General features: G+C 36.8%; 1 long non-coding RNA gene across 1 annotated transcript in view; it reads right to left on the bottom strand.

Annotated features, from left to right (window-relative positions):
* Positions 1-5,885, bottom strand: part of LOC149918506 (uncharacterized) — a 95,577-nt gene that overhangs the window by 29,839 nt on the left and 59,853 nt on the right. The gene's annotated exons all lie outside the window — the stretch shown is intronic.

Here is a 5,885-nt window from a genome sequence, read left to right as displayed (position 1 = left end):
GGCCCAATCACACCCCTTCACCAGGCGCTCAATCACCAGTTCAATCTGTGACATAACAGTTTCCCTACAGATGTCCTTATGTGTATTTAATTGGTACACAAAATGAAGTTTTGTTAAAATGGAGTTTTTTAGTTAAAACATTCTAACAATCATAAGAACCCTATGATCACCAGTCAACTCTGTTGAACAGGCAATAAACTATACAAAGGTGTGGCACAATCCTTACTGGTGAAATGAAAGCAGTAGCATGATATCTGCTACAGACAGGTTTTCTGTATCCTTTCGTAGCCTGTTGTTTCATGGTAGGAGGCTGACTAAGCAGTCAGGAGTCAGGACAAATGACTTCATGCTGCATTACTATGAACACATAGATTTGCAGACAAATACAGGAATGACAAGACTTTCTATGTGAGGATTCTCCTGAGTTCAAAATAGACATTTCTGGAGGTATACAATGTACTGATCAAAATATCTGCTTTTAAGAAATTATGGATCAACAATCCTAAGGCTACTCACAGAATAAATGAGCAAAGAATCTTCCAGGCCAATACATAGAAAGAAATGCAAGCCAGCAGGATCTGAAGTGTAGCTAGACCTGTAAATATTTAATCCTGACTGCATTATGATGACTTTTGCAAACTGGCCTACTCTGGGATTTTATTATTATTATTATTATAGTTTTTTTTCCATATCTAAACACATCTTCCATAAATCAGAATAGAAGTCATTGCTTTCACATGGAGATTTATGGAGACAACTCCTGGGAACCAGAACCACAAGCAACAATGAGCAACTGAAAAAATTAAAATGTTACCAAGGAGGTGACTTGTTTCTCAATTGGATGATAACCAGAGATTCATCCAAAGCCTTCTCAAAAGTATTTCTTGCCTTTTGACTGGCCCACACAACTCATCAACAATTGTACAAAACAGAGTTATTTATTGCTTGCCACTTCACTTCCTGAAGCTACAAGATCCCCCCAAAAAAGAAAGCGACCACAGCATGTATATAGAATGTATTGATATGCCTTAGTCTTAATTAAGGCCTTCATCATATGAATCAGTGATCAGATACACAAGCCAGTCAAGTGATTAAGTCAGTAATTCCCCCTTGGAGAAATCTAGGAAAATCAGTTTCAACAGCCTAAGCTGTTCCTTATATCAAAGTTATTTTTCTGAAAGGCACTGCAGACAGCTCATCAGTCATTCCAGGCAAGCCTCCAGCCTCACCAGCTCTCAGTCGCTCCTGAGATGGTCACAGTTCTTCCTAAATAATTCAGTCACATCCTTACTGCAGAGGCTATCATGTAAAGTTACAGTTTGGTTTGGACCTACACACACAGCACTGTCCGTGCAAAACACCTAGGTAGATTTCTGCTTGCCTTAGTCCAGTTATGGCAAACGTGAGGCTGAGCTAAAGGATGTGCCTGTGTGCCATGTGACTGATTAGAAACAAAGATGCTTTGAGGAGGACTTCATGATTTATCCAAGTGGTGACACAGGATGATAATTTTCCTCAAGCAGCTGTGAAGCTGTCTTGTTGCTGTTGTAGCTACAGGTGCCAGCACTCTTTTGAGAGCAGGAACTTCTGGGTATATCAATAACAAATATATGTGAAGTCTGATGCTTTCACTAGAGGCTCTGCCATTACTGTAATGCATCCTTTCAGCTTAGCAAGGAGCACAGAAGGTGAATTAGACCAAAAAAAAGCAGAAAATATGATAAAAGTGTTTAAAATTTAAATGCTCAATTTTTTAGTAAGTACTACTAAGCAAATATGCATCTATCAGAAAGTCAAAGAGTCAGAGAATACAGCGAAAGTTTTTAGTCAGGAAATATACTTGGAAGCACCATGAAGAAAAATATAACTAGTGTAAATCAGCAGAGTCTCCAAGAATGGAACTTTACCCATTTACGCTAGAAGACTGTTAAGCTCTGTATCTGGGACAGTGCTCAGCAAAAGCTTCTTCTCACAAATTTTCACTATCCCAGTTATGCTAGTTCAAAAGTGTCACTTTTTTTGATAACAACATAAAGCTTTCATTGAGGGGAGGGAGATTAAATTTGTCTTTCCCTTCATTTGTCTCCCTCAGTTGCACACTTTGGCTCTTTACCCCACAACGACAAATATTATGAAAAATTCTACAGAGACTCCTGCTGCTTAGAAGATCATAGAGTTCATTTTATTAGCAACAACTATGAACAGCTCTTACAATGTCCTACAAGTTGGCAACAGACATCCCACAATGACGGTATTTCTCAGAGAGCAATACAGATAGAAGATCTGTCTTATTAGGCACATTCTTTGCCTGATTGGAAAGCAAAGCAAAGAAAACTAGAAAAAAAACCCTAGTTTTTTCATGCTCAAATTGGCAGTTTTCAGACAGAAAGACTACAATCCTACTTCACAAAATTCTCACGGATGTGATAATTTGTAATTCCTAAAACCTATCGAGAGGCCATTTAAGCATTTGTAGATACACATTACTTCAGTTACAGAACACCTGGGAACGTTTGTATGTTAAAACGAAACATAAAAGCAATGGAGTTAAGCCACTGTAAGCCAGCTGTGGAATCATAATCAAGCCAGTATTTTTGACTTTTTTATATAAGACCCTCAAAGTTGTCTCACATGATAGTCTCATAAGATTGGAAAATGTGCTTGCACAGCAAGTAATTTGGCACGAGTTGAACGGGCACAACAGGAAGCATGTGTTCAAAGATACCTGAAGAACCAACTGCTAGTTTGGAACCCACCAGCCTCTGTGAGGACTGCGGAGCTTTCGGTACATACATGGAGCAGAACCTCAGATTTAGTGTTGTTTTAAAGGAATCTAAGTCACAGACACCAAAATGTCAATTGAAAAAATCCATTGCATATAAACAAGCCAAAGATAAACTACTTCACATTAAGGCAGACGAATTTAGAGGCTAGATTAAGTTACTTCAGGTAAGCAAAAAAAAAAGTAGCTGAAAATGTTTATACTCAGATTTTTTTATAATGGTTCACAATATTGAATGAAGATCAAAAAGGCTGTTCTAGATCTAATGCTGCTTCATAGTTTCATTAACAGCTGACATAAAGAAACAAAGAGCATTCTTCAGTTTGTCAAGAACACAAGAAGGACGGCCAGCAAGTGTGCAGATTATCAATATAGTAGAGAATTGATCTCAAAAATTAGCCAGAACATCATGAAGCATGACTAATTGAAATCATTATCTATAGTAATATAGAACATAGAACTTAATAATTAGGCTTAGTATTAGTTCTGGAGAAAAACATCAAATTTAGAGTAGACTGAACACATATTTTGGAAAAAATCACCCCACTGCAAACTATTAAAAGTTATGTCAGAATGTCCAAGTAGGAATTCAGTGCCAGAAAAGGTGAAATCAACAAGGTTTAGGCGGAATACTGTTTGCACCAGGTCTCAAACAGAAATGCCCATCACAGTGTCAAAGAATCACAGAATGCTTGGAAGGTATCTTAAAGACCACCCAATTCCAATGCCCTGCCATGTGCAGGGATATCTTCCCCTAGATCAGGTAGCCCAAAGTCTCATCCAGCCTGGCTTCTAAACACTTGCAGGAATGCAGCATCAACAGCTTCTCTGGGCAACCTGTTCCCGTGCCTCACCACCTCACAGTAACTAATTCCTTCCTAATATCTAATGCAAATATACACTTTTTTAATTAAATGCCATTACTCCTTGTCCTATCACTATACTCCCTGATAAAGAGTTCCTCCCCAGCTTTCCTGTGGAACCCTTTTAGGTACTCCACAAGGTCTTCCCAGAGCATTCTCTTCTCCAGGCTGAACAACCCCAGTTCTCAGCCTATTTTCATAGGAGGGGTCCTCCAACCCTCTAACCTTCCATCCATGCACGGCCCTGTACACACCGTTCTCCTTTCTTGTTATCATAAGTAGATACTCTTAAAATGTCTAACAAATGTTAGCAGTATGAGCAAGAATACCAAACAAAGGTAGTCAAGCTTGCACACACACATTGTTACTTTAAGCTTTTCTTTTCTGCAAAGCTATTAAACATCCCAAGAGACAAGCGAGGAAATGAGATCAGATCATAGCCTGACTTTTTTTGTCACAGTACTACTCAACTTTCCTTTTGCAGTAGGATCATAATAACACCTTTCTATCTTAATTTTTCTTCTCCTTTCTTCTACAATTTCATTCACAATGTATGTGATCCTTAGTATCATTTCTCCTAAGGAAATTTAACCTTTACTGTCTAAAAACCTCCAACACCACTTCCAAAAGTCATCTTTTCCAAGGCTACACATTTTCAGGGATACTTCATAACTTGAAACAAATGACAGAAACTCTGCAAAAGATTTCTCAAATTATCACTTGCCATATTAGACAACAGAAGATGTATGAAATTCTGCCACTTCAAAAGCTATTCTAACTGAGTCTGTCCTGGAGACCGTCTAAAGTATCCCTTTGCGTAGCTCATCCTTCTGATTCAAGCCTTCTCTGAAAGGTACAGTGAGAGTTTTTATTTTGATGAGGTTTTTTATTTGGTTGGTTGTTTCATTATAGAGACTTCAAATTATTTTTATCAAAAAATGCTCCTGCCAGTCTCAGCTTCCTACTCACTCCCATCCAATATCTACACATGACCAACTGTCTGTCAAAGCACAATAAAGTATTCTGTTTATTAACACCCAACTGAATTTCAGATGAAAACATCAAAGCTTTCTTTTATTAGTGGCCTTTCCTTTGAACGAGTGGAAACAGGAAAAGCTTTTTACACCTTTCCCACATCAACATTCTGCTGTGTAAGAGTTCACCTAGCAGCCTTCTGAGCATTTTGGCCCATCAGAGACACCACAGTCACAAGTTGAAGGCCCAGACTAAACTGTAGATAGCATTCTTGTAAAAATTAAATGGATGTTGTTGTAGATAAAGAAAGTTCATAACGACAATCGGATTCTTGTGCTTCACACTGCAGCTATGTACATCTACATTAGCAAGCAAATAAAATGCACTGCCTTTAAAACATTAAAATAAAATAAAATAAAATAAAAGATAAAAACCATAGCTAATACAGGTGCTTTTATCACACACTTGAACAAGATAACTGAGCTAGAAACTTACTCTTTAATAAGCAAAACAAATCCTGCTTCACTTTGTGTGAATGAGGCAAAAAGTGTTTATCAATGATCAGATATGAAAACACAATACCAAAAGGTAAATATGAAAACACAATACCAGAAGATAAATTAACAAAAAAAAAAAAAAAAAAAGATCCATTTACAAGAGATGGGGGAAGATGGCATGTCTAAAGTTTACTAGTTTTGGTCAGAGATACGCACACACAACTTTCAGAAGATCTGAGCTAATGTAGTTTGGTTGAGCTTTATCTACTGTAATCTATCTGAGGGATTGCAAGAAGCCATAAAACGTGTGAAGAATTGATTCATAAAATTCATGACATGTCTGAAATAAAACCATTAACTACAGAAATAAAGCTAATATGGCATTTATTAATTAACATGTAGCATACAAATTTCCATTTCAATGTGACATTAAGATTCATAAATTGTATCCCTCTCTAAGCAAAATATTGCAGTAAGAGATGGTTTCTGAAATTCTGTTGCTTTCCCTTTAAGTGAGAATTTTCTTTCTAAACACTTCAGAGTTTCCAAGAGAAATCACGTAAAATTCAGGTTTTGTTTTTGTTTTTGTTTTTAAGCAGGAACTTCAGCAAATTTCTATACAAACAATATCAACTTATTTGTAAATATATATATGTATTAAAAAATCAACCATTTCCTCCATGCACTAGCAGTTTTGGTAATGATTCATAAAGAAAAAGAATTTAGTGCAAGTTTTAATTGACAATATATAGACAATTTAAAATCAGC

Source organism: Phasianus colchicus, chromosome 3, assembly GCF_987193195.1.
Source record: "Phasianus colchicus chromosome 3, bPhaCol1.hap1.1, whole genome shotgun sequence".
Classification (NCBI taxonomy): Eukaryota; Metazoa; Chordata; class Aves; order Galliformes; family Phasianidae; genus Phasianus; species Phasianus colchicus.
This window is presented reverse-complemented; position numbering and strand designations above follow the sequence as displayed.